The sequence below is a fragment of the Diabrotica virgifera genome, chromosome 7 (genome assembly GCF_917563875.1).
Source record: "Diabrotica virgifera virgifera chromosome 7, PGI_DIABVI_V3a".
In the NCBI taxonomy this organism is placed as follows: Eukaryota; Metazoa; Arthropoda; class Insecta; order Coleoptera; family Chrysomelidae; genus Diabrotica; species Diabrotica virgifera.
In genome coordinates this window covers 83,545,552-83,562,534 of record NC_065449.1, presented here as the reverse complement: position 1 = coordinate 83,562,534, position 16,983 = coordinate 83,545,552, and positions in this window count along the sequence as shown.

The following is a 16,983-nucleotide window of genomic DNA, read 5'->3' as shown; positions in this document are numbered from 1 at the left end:
AAGTTACGTATGTATCAGTGCAAATAAAGTATAAAAAAATATATTACTTTTTTTAGTAAATATATTTATTATAATTTCTGTGTCTTTGGATTTGTCTTCGTCGGTAATAGGATAATAAATATTAAAATATAATGAAAAAAGATTAAAAAACAATCTTAATATTACTTGTACAATCTGCCAAAATAATTAATTTTGGTGCCGGAGAAATCAACTGTCATGGTAATTTGAGACATATTTCAATGAAATAGAAGTATATGTTACCTTTTATTTATTTTACATTAGGTCGAAATATTTCATAATTTATTGCTAAATATTGCTAAAATTCATCAAAATTGTAAATTTTCTATGTTGTCTTTTGCCATATTTTTTACGAAATTTAGATCGACATATGACAGCGGCTGTGCGAGTATTGCGAAGTTGTCAATTTATGTTTTAGGTTGTCATCGGTACGATTTTGGAGATTACGATACAGTTTTAAAAAGGGGTGACCGACCGCTTGCGAAAACCTCATGTTGTTGCATTACTTTTTTTTTAATTTTTGGTATTATTTTAAGTATTAAAATTAGTTTAATATTTTAATTAAAATACAATTAAACTGTTTAAAATATATTTATTTCGTTGAAATCATAATAATAGAAGTACAAAGTACACACATTATTTTTTTTACAGATCATTCATTATGTAATCTTTTTAGAATTTTATAAATAGCAAAAGAGAATAAATTAAGAGAAAAGATAATTTTTTATAAAAATGGCGAAAGCACTTGCCACATCTTTTGTTTGTTCTCGCAGCGTTGTATGCAAGAAAAACGTATGGCATTGAATATTAACAAAAGGTCCTGGTTTTGACAGCCGTCCTACCTATGATGGCTAATGGCTACAAATTGCAGCTTTATTTGTATACTTACATGGTAACTTGCCAGCTTCAAGAAGAAAAATTTCATAGTGTTTACTTTTGTACTCTTGTGATATTTTTTATATTTATAAAAATGTTTATACTAACACACTCAGCGAATAAAAAAAGTACATCTTTAAGGCAATAATTTGTGTGATAACTCGCAAATGAAAACACCTAATCATGAAAATTGGTACGGTATGTTAAACAGTAAATGGTTAAGTTCAATTAGTGACCACTATAAACATCCCGGATTAACCGATAATAGTATAAAAGGCCCGGTTTCAGGTAAAATTTATTTTAGGCTTTATTATGGGAGTACCGTCTAGTCAGTGTTAATTGCAAAAGACCAACTCTGTCTACCTCGGTGGCTTATCGCTCTGGGTGGGTCTTAACAATGGGCCAGGTCAGATAAATTTAATAATATTTACGACCGCACTAATTGAACTCAAACCAATTACTGTTGAACAAACCATACATAGGTTTTTCTTGGACCAAGAATTATAATTTGGGGTAAACAGATCAATGGTTACCAAACATAACTCCGAATAAAGAGAATGTATTTTTCCAACTCGAATAGACTGGTTTATGTTAATATTATCTTTATTATATTAATTTATAAAATTTAATGTAATAACATTTATTTTTTGTTTTAGGTAAGTACCTCATTGTCTAGCTTCCATTGCATTTTGTGGTGAGTTTTATGTCATGTATATCTTTATGAAGAAAAGACAAATTTTTCGCTTACAGTAATTTAAAAATATAATAATTTTACATGCAGCCATAATGAACCGATTATTACGGGTGGTCTGAAAGTCCCTTTACATTAATGAATTGCTGTTGTTGTACTACAGCGGGAAAAAATAATAACACAATTTTGTGCGTAAGTTATTTATTACTTATTTATTTATCTAAAATCTCGGTGTGCATACCTACATTGTCGCAACACAACTTGATACGACGCCATGGTCGTATGCTCATCCGTCCCAGAATGTCCGGAGTTATTGACGTAAAATCTTGGCGAATTCCTTTTCGCAAGTCCTCAGTTGAAACATATCTGTGTTTTCTAATCTCCTCTTTAATGAAACCCCACAGTACATTGTTCGGCGTTGTCAAATCTAGACTATTTGGATGCCAAGGAATTGAATAGCCTCGCCCAATCCATCGATCCGGTCAAATTTGATTCAGGTGATTGCGAACAGCGAGAGCAAAGTGGGATGAGGCGCCATCTGGTGAAAATAAAGAAGGCCTTCAAATGTTAATCCTTTCGCGTGTTATCTTGCGTTGTTGACCGAGCAATAGCAAACTCTGCAGAGCGTTTCCGCGTCGACTTTATCGATGAACGTTCAATGGAATCCTGAATGCCAGCACATGTTTTCGAGTGATTGGTTTTCCACTTCTTGGTGCATCGAGAACGGTTCCCGATGAAAAAGCCTTCTTCTTCCACGAGAGCAAAGTTGGTCTGGATGCTGATGGTTTTTGAAAACCAAAATATCGGCCATTGTTTATTGTTATGACGACGTTCGTCTATCCACATTGCAGCGACCAAACGCTTCTCAATTCTATACTCACTTGTGTCCGCCATCACGTTTCAATCGCAGCTATTGTTCTCTGTATGCGTGACCAAACAGGTTATCTTGATGCTGCGCATGCGCAAGAATAGCAACAAACGTTGGTGCGGTGTTAAAACATTATTATTTTTAGTGTAAAGAGACTTTCCGGCCACCCTATAAAATCAGTAATATCTGCATTCTCGCACTTCAATGATTTTATAATATCTTAATAATAGTCTAAGAGCTAGTGAACCCTCCGACTAACGGTCGTCCTGTAAGGCTAAAAATTTTTCTAGTTATAATTCATAGCACACCAAGGCTAAAAACCATGACCTGGCAGGCCTCAGCGGTGCACGTGTATCTATCAGGTGAATCGAAAAGTGCAAATTTAGGGGGTAAAATAAACTTTCTCCTGTAAGGTTTAAATTTAAGTATGTATTTGAGTAAGTCATTTAGAAGAAATGTGTACAATGACAGGCGATTCTGAAGAGCATAAGACCTTGCCAGGCGAGGGGAAAGATTAGGGGTTTTTCCTAAAATTATTCTTTTTGCATCGAAACATTTTTTTTAGGTTTTTTGAATCATTTCAAACAGAAAACGTCTTTAGTAATTTTTCTCTTAAGTTAATAGTTTTTGTTGTATGAGCGATTGAAAATTTTGAAAATTGAGAAATCGGCCATTTTTAACCCTAAATCGGACATATATCTAAAAATTTCAATGTTTCCAAGGTACGTAGATATTCTTTAAACATTGATTGATGAAATCCCGAAGAGTTTTTTGCAATAAAATATCGAAAACCCCTTTGTTTTTTTAATTGCTAATCAAGCGTGTGCGACACTGTAGTATAAGTGAGGACGTTTGAGTTTGCATAAATTTCAAGATTTCAAGAGAAATCCTCAGACAGGTCGATTTTTATTTTTGAATTAGGACTTTTTGGCATATATATAATACTAGTGACGTCATCCATTTGGACGTGATGACGTAATCGATGATTTTTTTAAATAAGAGTAGGGGTTGTGTGATAGCTCATTTGAAAGGTTATTTAATTCTCTATTCAGTTGTATAAACATTAACATAATTATTTATACAGGGTGTACAAAAAAAATGTTTCTTCTATTTGTCAAATTTAATCAAAGTTAATTTATTAAAAAAAATTTTTTTGTACACCCTGTATAAATAATTATGTTAATGTTTATACTAGTGAATAGAAAATTCAATAACCTTTCAAATGAGCTATCACACAACCTCTACTCTCATTTAAAAAAATCATCGATTACGTTATCACGCTCAGACGGATGACGTCACTAGTATTATATATATGCCAAAAAGTCCTAATTTAAAAATAAAAATCGACCTGTCTGAGGATTTCTCTTGAAATTTGCCCATTCTTGAGATAATGAATTTATGCGAACTCAAATGTCCTCAGGTTATACTACAGTGTCGCACCTGCTTGATTAGCAATTAAAAAAACAAAGGGGTTTTCGATATTTTATTGCAAAAAACTCTTCGGGATTTCATCAATCAATGTTTAAAGAATATCTACGTATCTTGGCAACATTGAAATTTGTAGATAAATGTCCGATTTAGGGTTAAAAATGGCCGATTTCGCGATTTTCAAAATTTTCAATCGCTTATATAACAAAAACTATTAACTTAAGAGAAAAATCACTAAAGACGTTTTCTGTTTGGAATGATTCAAGAAACCTTAAAAAAATTTGTTCGATGCAAAAAGAATAATTTTAGGAAAAACCCCTAATCTTTCCCCTCGTCTGGCAAGGTCTTATACTCTTCAGAATCGCCTGTCATTGTACACATTTCTTCTGAATGACTTAATCAAACACATACTTAAATTTAAACCTTACAGGAGAAAGTTTCTTTTACTCCCTAAATTTGCACTTTTCGATTCACCTGGTAGATACATGTGCACCACTGAGGCCTGCCAGGTCATGGTTTTTAGCCTTGGTGTGCTATGAATTATCACTAGAAAAATTTCTAGCCTTACAGGACGACCGTTAGTAGGAGGGTTCACTAGCTCTTAGACTATAACTTTATTACAAATCAGAACAGTGGGATGTATCTTGAGAAGGTGGTTAGGAAGAAAGCAATTGGTTTTAATTTTAAGAAAATTAATTGAGTGAATTGTTTATTTGAGAAAAAGTGATGTTGTTTTATAAAGTAATTTTTATTTATTCTAGAGGTATATTTTAGAGATATGTGTATTTATTTATTGAAAAAGTGTCTTACAGTTTCAATGTGTGTCCTGATTTCTCTACCTTGGTCATTGTTTTCATTTACCCGGGTTCCCAGGTATTTGTAGTTTTTAACTCGTTCTACTTGTTTTCCCTTCATATCTAGCCTTCCTACCGTATGTTGCTTAGAAAATAATCATGAACTTGGTTTTCGTAACGTTCATTTGTAGTCAATATTTTATACTTACTTAATGTAATGTATTTACTAATCGTTGCAGTGCTTCTAGACTCTGAAAAAATAGCGGTGTCATCTGCGGATCTTACGTTGTTTAAGATTTTTCCGTTTATTAATATACCATGTTCTTCTTCTGATATTGCTTCCTTAAAAATAGCTTCGCTGATTAAATAACAGTGGGGACAACACACCACTCTGTCTAACACCTCTTTTGATTTCTATAGTTTCTGTTTCGACATTCTCTATTCTAACCTTTGCTTTTTGACTCCAGTACAGATTGAAAATAGCCCGTAGATTCTCACTGTCCACATTGTTTTATTTTAACAGTTCTACGAGTTTCTGATATCGTACTCTTTCGAAAGCCTTTTGATAATCTATACAGCAGACATAGAGATCCTGGTTCATATCTAGTCGTCTTTGCGCAAGAACGTTAAAAGCGAACAGAGCCCCTGTCGTCCCTAGTCCTCCTCTGAATCCAGACTGGCTGTCATCAGTATCTTCTTCTATTTTTTGTATAGTATTCCATGTATTATTTTGAGGAATATCTTAAGTGTGTGGCTTATTAAGGAAATTGTTCTGTACTGTGAGAATTCGCGAGTGACTAGACATCACCATCATCATCCAGCCCTTTGCGTCCACTGTTGGACATAGGCCTCCCTCATTTTTGTCCATTGTGCTCTATTTTGAGCACTTTGCATGCAATTTCTAGACATTTTCTTGAGATCGTCAGTCCAACGAGTAGGTGGTCTTCCTCTACTTCTTTTGTCTAATCTCGGCTTCCACTCAAGTAATCTCATCGTCCATCTCCTATCACTGATTCGGGCGACGTGTCCGGCCCAGTTCCATTTCAGGGTGGCAATTCGGGAAATTACATCACCATAGTACGATTATAAATGAGAGCTGAGTATATGTCTTTTCTAGTATATTATTTTGAACAGGCATCATTTGAATGGACGTTTATCGAAGAACTGAAGATGGACAGCAACTTGTAATGCCCGAAACCGGTCTTTTCGTCCTTTTCCGTCAATAAAGCAGATTGTGACTAAGTCTGAATTTTATTTCTTCAACCCATTTGAAATGGACTCAGACATGTAACCAATTCTTCATTTAACCCATTCGATGCTTATCGACGAGGATGGAACTCGCAAGGGGCCGTTTTGTTGAACGGTACCTGACTGAAGTAACAATATCACGCGCTGGTGCGTTATCGGCAGCGAATGAGTTAAAGAATAAGTATGGAATCCTTGTGGTTGTAAATAAATAAAGTTATTTAAATGTTGAATGGGTTGCATGTGAGAGTTCATTTTGAATTAAGTAAAAAACAGACGTACTCTCAATCATTTATTGTAACTTCCAACGACCGGTTTCGCTCTCTAAAGTATGCAGAGCATCTATCTTCAGGTCTACGGTTACGGGTCACTAAATGATTCGGTTACAAAGAGCTACTTCCTGAGTATTCATTAACATGATATCTTGCTTAAGTTATGCTAACGGGATATGGCGGAATAGACGGAGAATGTTGTAAAGGTTAACAATTTTATGGAAATTAGAAATTCTAAATACTTCTTAACCTTAACTTGTTAACCTTTACAACATTCTCAGTCTATTCCACCATATAACTTAAGCAAGATATCATGTTAAAGAATACTCAGGAAGTAGTTCCTTGTAACCGAATCATTTAGTGAGTTGTAACCGTAGACCTGAAGATGCTCTGCATACTTTAGATAGCGAAACCGGTCGTCGGAAGTTACAATAAATGATTGAGAGTACGTCTGTTTTTTATTTCATTTAAGTTTTTCTTTTCTTCTTTCCCTATGTTGGAATCTCACCTAACTTAACATCGCATAGTTTCTTTTGATTCGAATTTGATTCATGCAAGTTATTTCAAAAACTATTATTTATTAAAAATGACTTCAATTTTTCATTTTTATTAAGTTTTAAGGCAAGGTTCAAGGCTACATTCAAGCAGATTAAAAGAAACACGCGTCACGATATGTTTAGTTTTTAATATCTCAAATTACGTTTCCTACGCCAATGTAGGGGAATTACCGCAGAGGAAAAAACCGCAGGAGTAAATTGTTTGCCACGCTTATTGTTTCTGACATCTAGTTGCGGCCTTATTTATTCAAATTTAATGTTTTGCCGGCTCTCCTCTAAGATTTTCACGCCTGCTTTTTTAATGGATTTATATGCGAAGTTTTGTCGTTAGTGCTGCAACGCCGAGTTGCCTTTGCTTCATTCCCAAGGCTATATGTATGCAAGAGGGACGTTGCGGCTTTTTTTTTCTGCTAGTTTACCGTTGCTGAGTTCGCAAAATGGGAATTTCTGGTGATTTCTGGCGACGAGAGAGTCGTAATAACTTTTTGGAAACTAGAAAAATTAGTTCATGTCGCAATAAAACCGATATTAACATCGAGGGTTAAACGTGGTTGGGTTTGGGAAAACAGCAAGTTGGGACGGGATTTATAACTGATTTTGGTGTATTTTCTGAACAATAATATTGCAGAAAGATAAACAAAATATTAGTTTTCTGTTTATAACATGTTTATATCAAAAAACCTCTTTTTTTCTTTATATTAGCAATTGATGTAACAAATGTATAAAGAAAATGTTTTTTACGAATGGAGAAGAACACATTTCAAAAAAAAAGTTTTGAAAAGGTATCTAGTGGTCTGATAAGGATAAGTAACTTCATTCGCCTACTAAGGTGCTGCGATTAAAAAAATAGTTCTAGCAACTAAAACATTTTATCTACTCTATCTCATATTATGTATACGTTTTTAGTTTGTGAAAACTGTCATTATAGATAGCAGTGCGTGAAGGATTTAAAGTGTGCGTGAAGTAACAATGTATTTTAAATCGGATTTACTTTTTCGCACTGTTTTTTTGGCACACTTTCATATAATCAAATATCCTTAACTTTCGCGTTGTCATGGTGATGACATTGTCAGCAATAAATTACAACAAAAGTTTTGACAGTTTTGTGGTTTGAAAGAAGTTAGAATTTTTAAATGTCAAAGTTCTAAAAATTGTAAAATAGAAATGAATTCCAGTTACGAAGAGTTACAGTTTTTTTATTTGTTTATCGTAGATACAGTATTGTATGAAACTGTGCGTGAAGTACTTTTTGCGAACTTACGCGATGTATAGCACTCTCTCCGCTGTCGCTCGTGCTCTAAACATCGCGTGCGTTCGCAAAAAGCATACTTCACGAACTGTTTCATAAAACATGAATATTTTAAGAGGATCGGTACCTATTTTCGGCTGCAATGCTATTCAAATAGGGATTCATTTTTTTCGAATCCTGAGAAAACTAATAAGTATTTTTGAAAAATTTAAACGCAGAATGAAAGATTACGTTATTAGCGAGGGCCGAAAGTCCCTGAGAACTTCTATAATGTTTATTTTAATAACAGGGGTGAAAACTAAGAGAAAATTTAGTGTGATATTTAATTTCAAATATATCATTCAAAATAAACTTTTTATTTTTTCTAAGGGACTTTCGGCCCTGGGTAATAATTTAGTCTTTCATTCTGCGTTTAAATTTTTCAAAAATATTTATTGGTTATTTCAGGATTCGAAAAAATGAACACAATGCCGTGGTAATATTTTCCAAATCTATCTTTGTCTTACAACGCACTCAGCCGAATATAATATTGTCAGCATTATTGTCAGTCAGACACTGACAATCAGTGACAATTTTAAATATTTGACATTGCATCGGGAATATGTTTTTTTTTTATTTTACAAAATAGTCGCATCAACCTCGGAGGTTATTAGCGACATATACATATACATAAGGTAATTTATTTACAGATGTTAGATTTTGTTAAATACATTGATATCTTTAAGGAATTTTACCAAGTGTTCAATTTTACAATTTTCTCCTAAGATTTCACTTGTTGATCCGATGATGTGGTTGTTCTGTCTCTGCAACTGGTATTTTGGACACTCTGCAAGTACATGCTTAACACTTAGTGGGATATTACAGTTTTCACATAAAGTGGGATTAGTGTGACCAATTATGTATCCGTGGGTAAGTCGGGTATGTCCTAGACGAAGGCGAGTAACAATGTCATGGTGAGTTCTGTTGTGAATTTGAGATTTCCACGGTTTTACAAACGTTTTCACTTCGCGAAGTTTTGAAGTTGAACTGTCCCACTGGTTTTGCCACAGATTTTTGACTTTCACTTTAATAAATGATTTTAAATCATTAAGAACTACATCTCTCACTTCACTCGCGGTTTCACTGTCCCTGGCTTGTTGGGCTGTCCGATCCGCCGCTTCATTTCCTTGGAGGCCAATGTGTGAAGGAACCCATAGGAATTGTACAATATGGTTGTTGATTTGAATGGTAGCTAGTTCTTTTTTAATTAGGAAAGCAATTGGATGCTTCGTGTACAGTTGGTTAATGGTATGGATGGAACTGAGGGAATCGGTAATTATAAGAGCATTGGATATATTACTGGAGTTAATATGAACGAGAGATTGATAGATGGCGTATAGCTCGCCAGTATATATACAGCTTAAGGATGGTAGTTTATACTCAAGTGTACTATTTGGAGTAATGACAGCTGCCCCAACTCCAGTAGATGTTTTAGAAGCGTCTGTATATATATGATAGGATTTAGAAAATTTTGTTAGTTTGTTGAATGTTATAGTTATAATTATTGAATGTTCAGCTCCTGGGATAATTCAGTCGATGTATCCGTGTCAGGTTCTTCATCCTCGTAGTTGTCTTTTGTGAGCTCTCTCGTAATTTTTTTGTTAAGCTTTGTACATTTCAATTTTAATGAGCGTTCGGATGTATATGAATGAATTTTGGTTATGAGTTTTTTAAATCCTAGAATGTCTACTGTATATTTATTTACAACGCTGATAACATCTTTTGTTCCATGAGCGTTTTCAAATAAATCAACTGTTTCCTCAAAAGTTAATATTTGCTTTTCGGAATTGAATAATTCTTTAATTGGTTGCATTAGCGTTTCTAATGGTATTGTTGATATTTTTGTTTTTATTCTTTTTTGTTTCTGAGTTGGCTTTGAAAATACATCGTCACTAGCTGATGTCTCAATCGGGGGTGATATTGCTTCAGACACAGTTCGTTTGGAGGATGATTTAGATGTATTTTCTTCGTTGGATACGCTAAATCCTTTTAGTGCTGGATTCTCTTTATTTTCATTAACCGAGCAAGAATTATTGCTTAGACTGGAAGATGAAGGCTGGTTAGTTATGACTATGTGAGGTGAGGGGGCTGATGAGGTGGATATATTTGGTTTAGATATCACTGGCATTGTATTATCTGTAGTTGATATATCAAGAGGTGTTAGGTTGGTTGTAGATAATATTTTTGTTAGTGGCGTTGAATTATTTGATATGTTTGTAGAAGTGCATGTTGTTGAAGGTGTAATAGCAGTCGTTTCTGTTGAAGTTACTGTACTAGGTTCGTTTCTGTTTGAAAGTGTAGCAGTTGGGACAGCTGTTTCTGAGTGATTTACATTTACTGAGCAACTACTGGAAATATGGCCATGTTGTTTGCAAATGAAACATAAGTTGTCTAATGTCAAAAAAATTCGATTTGTAGTATCTTCATGAGTTATTAAAATGGTATCGGGAATTGGACCTGTGGGTGGAGATACGTAAATATGTCGACGGAAACTGAGTACATGTTTGTATTCAGGATTGTTGGTTCCTATTCGCAAAAATGACATTGATGAAGTTGGTTTTAGCCCTAAGAGCAGTAGTTCGTTTTCTATTACCTTATGCGGGATAGTGGGAGAAACATTGGATATTAGGAGTCTTTCACTTGGAGTAATTAGTCTACGGACTTGAATTTGTGTATTGTTTACAGTGATGAAACCTCTACTGTTTGAAAAAAATTCATCTACGACTTGTTTGGTTGAGAAATAGATACAGATACGATTGTTGGTGATTCTTGATGAAAAAATAATGTGTTTTGGACTAACTAAAGCTCCTACCGCTAACAAGTATTCCTCTAATTTAACATCGTTGAGAGAATTAAAAACTACTGCTTGTAGCTTGGATGGATAGATTGTTTCTTTTTGTCTACTAGCTGCAGCAGAGTAAGATAAAGGTTTTTGTGATGTGGATTGCGATAATGATTCATCGCTATTATTAGTGACGTCGAATTCCATTTCTCAACACCATTTGATTTTCCTAAGTACGGACCTGTTCCGCTTCGGATTTTGGTAATTGTCTTTAAAGACAAAAAATTGGTGTCGATTAATGACTGGTGTTGTTTATTGACGGTTTTATAAAATTCTTTGGTTATGAAATACTTATTAATAGAAAAATATGTACTCACAGAAAATGTTTTTCTATACACACTTAACTAACACTATTATACTTGATGTTAACGTAGTGTAAGAATACTATGATTGGTTTTTGTAAGTTAAATTTACTATTTGTCAGGATCGATCAAAAAGCATGTGTGCTTATTCGATATCAGTGCCGGACTCTCGGGAATATGTTGAGTTATTGATTAAATATTATTGATATATAGTGTATTTGATAAATAATAGATTTAAGACGTGAACTTAATAAAAAGTTGTTTATTGTGTATTATTTGTGGAAGATCCAAGCAGAGAATACATCAGGATAATATATTCTGTGATCCAAGTATTTTGTTGTTAAAGATGTTCAAAATTGTAAGCGTTCCATAACAATATATTATTAAAAAATCACTTTAACACTTTTCTTTTTTTCTCGATTGATTATTAGCCTTTGTTGTACAAATAAATTATTACAATCACTGAATACATAGTTAGTAAAAAAAATTATCACATTTATTAACTGAATTAATAATTTGCAATTATAAAAATAACAGTTATCCAAGAACATTCAAAACCCATCTCTTTAACTTAATGATGGCATTTTCAACTAGAATGACATTCTAGTAATGTTTACATATCCATACCAGTGTGAATTTTACTACACGTAATTTGCCGTGTAAAGACAGAAAAAGTAGGGATACACGTAAAATATTTGCGAATTATGTACCCATAGCCTTAAGCACATATATGTCGTCAATTTTGAGCGCTATACAGCTATTAGTATATTTCTGACATCTGCATAAATTTGGGATGTTTGAGAAAATGACGCACATGGAGAACAAAATTATTATTTGAGAAATAAAATAAGATGAACGAAATAAAATGGTGAACACAAAAGAAATGCTGAATAAATATTATGGGAATATTGCTCCTTCATATCCTCTTCTTTGGGTGCATGCCGTCTTCTTAGCGAAGGTTGGCGATGACTTCTGCAAAGTCTTCTCTATTTTGGGCTTTTCTTATTAGACTTTGAAAGTCTAATCCTGTTCATTCTTTGATGTTGCGCAGCCAGGTCATTTGTCAGCTACCCGGGCCGCGTCTTCCTTATAATTTCCCCTCTATAATAAGTTGAAGGGAGTTATACCTCTTGTGTCTAATAAAGGTGTCCAAGATAAGATGTTTTACGTTTCTTGACAATTTCTTTGAGTTCACGTTCTCGCTTCTTCATTTCTAACGCGGTCGGTCCATGGAATTTTCAGCATACGACGAAATACCCACATCTCAAAGCTATGTAAAGTCGGAACGAGCTGACTTTTAACGTCCAAGCTTCCACGCCGTGTAATAGTACTCTAGCTCCTCCATATTACCCTGGTAAATTTTGGTTTCGTGAATTTTGTAGTGGTACTATATCTACATTGGATGAACCATGCACTGAACATCTCTCCGATGAAATTATATCGGAAAATGTGAAGAAGGTCCATGATTTTAGCTGATCGTAAAGTGAAGGTATGTGCTTTGGTAGAGGCCACAATAATTAGTAAAAAGCGGACTAGTCATATTTTGAACGAAGTTTTGAATATGCAAAAATTATCCTACCGATGGGTCCGATATATTTGCTAACCAAAAACATGATCCTTTGACTACTTTTCAGCAGTATTTGGATCTTGTGAAGCCATTGATGAAACCTGGAGTCACTACTATATATTCACTAGAGGACATAATAAATGAACGGCAGTAGACTGAAGCCAGCTAGTGTGTTCTGAGGCGTCAAGAGTGGCCCACTAGGTCGGAAAGTTATGGCTGTTGTATTTTGGGATTGCAAAAGCATAATTTTAATTGACTATTTTGAAAAAAGTAAAACTATGAATAGCCATTATTATGATGCATTATTGGACAAACTGAAGTAGGAGCTCAGTGAGAGACGGCTCCACGAGTGTATGAAGAAGAAAAAAGTGATGTTTTTCCAAGACAAAGCACCGGCTCACAAGAGCGTTATTACAATGGCAAAGATTCATAAGTTGGGCTTTGAACTGCTTTCTTATCTAGATTGATGGATTTAGCTTTTAATGGATTTATATGCGAAGTTTTGTCGTTAGTGCTGCAACGCCGAGTTGGCGTTGCTTCATTCCGAAGGCTATATGTATAAGAGGAACGTTACGGTTTTGTTTCTGCTATTTTACCGTTGCTGAGTTTGCAAAATGGGAATTTCTGGTGATGTTTGGCGACGAGAGAGTCGTAATAACTTTTTGAAAACTAGAAAAATTAGTTCATGTCGCAATAAAACAGATGTTAACATCGAGGGTTGTACGTGGTTGGATTTGGGAAAACAGCAAGTTAGGATGGGATTTATAACTGATTTTGGTCAATTTTCTAAACACTAATATTGCAGACAGGCAAACAAAATATTACTTTCCTCTTTAGAATAAAAGACCTCTATATTCTTTACAATATTATAATATGTTATATAACTGAGGTAACAAATGTACAAAGAAAAGTCAAAGCACGATACTTATACATAAGACGTACAATACTGAAGTGATTAATTTATATGGGAAATCAATAACCGCCCAAGAAGCCAAAGCAAGGAGACACAGATGGTTCGGTCATTTGGAAAGAATGAATAACGAAAGGGTACCACAGAAGTTGAGACAGAGTTGGCGAATAATAGAATAGTACGACCTAGAAAAATATGGCTTGATTAGGTGGAGGACCTAAAAGAGGAAGACATTCAAAAATGGAGAGCGAATTCTAAACACCGAAAAGAATGGAAAATACAATTATTGTCAAATCATAGCCTTAAAAATTGTATTATATAGTATACAGGGTGTTTCATTAATAATTGTCCATATAGTAACTGGAGAAACCTTAGCACAAAATACGAAGATTTAACCTAAAACACTTAAATAAAATGTGGTTCCTTACTGAGTTACAGGGTGTTTTATCTAAAAATTTAAAAATTATTTTTGCTCAGCATTTTAAAACTATTCGACGTATTCTTTTCATACTTGTCAGAAAGTGCGACTACTATAAACCCTACCAAATTATAATAAACAGACGTTTCTAGCTACTACCAGAGGCGTACGACAGGGGATAGTATATGGTTGACCCTTCTCAAATTCTACGCCACTGGAGGAATTCCTATTTTAGTGCCATTTTTAGATTCTCCAATACTTTCTACGTAAATAATATACTCTTTATTGGTAACTATAAAGTCATTAGTTTTCGAGATATTTGAAGTTAAATATGAAACGGCACAGTTATTTTGATTAATTTATGAAATTATTCATATGATTAAAATTTATAAAATATTTGTACCCAGTACTTTAAAACTATTTGGCGTATTCTTATCATCCTTGACAGAAAGTGTAAGTACTGTACACCCTACTAAATTAAGATAAATAAACGTTTCTAGCTACTACCAGAGGCGTACGACAGGGGATAGTGGCTGGTTGACCCTTCCCAAATTCTACGCCACTGACGAAATCGCTATTTTAGTGTACATTTTTGATTTTCCAATACCTTTTATGTAAATAATATGCTCTTCATTCGTACCGATAAAATGATTAGTTTTCGGGATATTTGAAATTAAAAATGAAGCGACACAATACATTAATCAAAATAACCGGGTCGTTTCATTTTAACTTCAAAGATCTCGAAAACTAATGACTTTATCGTTACGAATGAAGAGTATATTATTTTTATAGAAAGTATTGGAGAATATAAAAATTAAACTAAAATAGCAATTCCGCCAGTGACGTAGAATTTGGAAAGGGTCAACCTTCACTTTTCCCCGTCGTACGCCTCTGGTAATAGCCAGAAACGTTTGTTTAACATACTTTAGTAGTTTGTATAGTACCTATACTTTCTGCCAAGTATGAAAAGGATACGTCAAATAGTTTTAAAATGCTGAGCAAAAATAATTTTTAAATTTTTAGATAGTACACCCTGTAACTCACTAAGGAACCACAATTTATTTAAGTGTTTTAGGTTAAATCTTCGTATTTTGTGCTAATGTTTCTCCAGTTAGTATATGGACAATTATTAATGAAACACCCTGTATATAGTATATATTTTCAAAAAAAAAATCTTTTTACCACCTAGTGATGTAAGGCGCATAAAAGTTATACGTTAGCATTATATTATACATTAACCATAAGTGGTGTTAAAAATCTCTTAGAACTTAAAAATACGTACATATAAGCAAAAAATGGTGCACATTTTGACAATATTTACTATGTGTTTTTGATCGATATTTTCCAAACTTCATTAGTGTTTATGTAGAGCTTGGTTGTCTTTACACATACATATTTATATTACGGAGATCACAATATACGTTACATCGTTTTCATAATTTTAATCAAGTCGAGTATATTTTACCAAATCTATTTCCTTCCTAATCATATTAAGCAAACTGGTAACTAACAAGCGTCTCCTGTATCAGTAAACCTAAAATCTGACTAACAACAAACCACATTCTATTCAAATCCTACTTCTGAGAACATATTAAAATTTCTATTGTCTCGGGTGAGGCAGGACGGCAAATCCAAGAAATACCATTTTCATGCACATACATAACATGACAGTTGTGTGTCTTAATGGTTGACTGAAATTTAGATTTAGCAGCAGAAAGCGATGTGTACCTATTTTACAAGAACAATATCATCCGTTCTGAGTATTTGCACAGAAACTAAGTAAACGGAAAGCGAACTAAATAAATATTTGGTGGAAATGCGACCTTGTCCGCTCTTTAAGCTGGCGTTTTGGGCATTAGCAGCTTTACACGAAAATACATAAATGAGATTCGGTGTTTATTAATGTAATATTTTCTATTGGTTTCTATTTGTTTTATTACATTCAATAAAATTACGAAGGAATCAGTAATGACTATGTATTCAGGAATACCTACTTATAAAGGTTAACAGAAAAAAAAAACAGAAATAAAAAGGCGAATCAGACTGGTTGACGGCACCTGGACGCACTAAGATATACATTAAATTACGAAAAAAACAGGGCACAAAATAAATCGGTTTTTAAATACAGTACCCAGAAACTTGCAACTTTTTTGCACTATGTTCAGGATGATGTCAAGAAAAACGTCTACTACAGAAAAATGGGTGGAAATGCATAGTTGCATTTTAAAATGCATAAAATGCATCCAAAAGTGCATAAAACATGCTAAAAGGTGAATTAAGGGCCAGATTTTGTTACTCAGGGGTTTTGGTGTCACTGAAGACGAATACGCATCAGCACCGACCACCGGAGCACCTGGTGCCCAGGTTCACTGCTAAGGCACGTCATCTGGAGTTTCAAGGGATATCGACACTAAATTTATGCAAACAAATTACTAGGCTGTTTTTGGAGTTGCTGAACAAGAATACGCCATCAGAGCCGACACACGGTGCCCCTGGTGCCCAAGACACTAAAAACTTCAGAAGATAACATGCTTTAGCATTTACGATAATCTAGTAATCTACTATTTGCATGCATTTAGTGTAGAAAACCTTCGAAAGTCCAGAAGATGACCTCAGCCATTATCGTGGGCACTAGGTGCTCCGGGAGTCAGTTCTGATGGTGACTCGTGTTCATCAACCCCAAAACACCCCAATTATCTGTTTGCATCAATTTAGTGCCGAAATCACTCTAAACTCCAGAAGATGATGTGACCTTGACACCAGGTGCTCCGGGTGTCGTTCTGATGGCATATTCGTTTGCAACAACCCCAAAAAACTCCCGACAAATCTGTATGCATCAATTTAATGATGAAAACCCTCAAAACTCCAGAAGATGACGTACCTTAGCAGTGACACTGGGCACCAGGT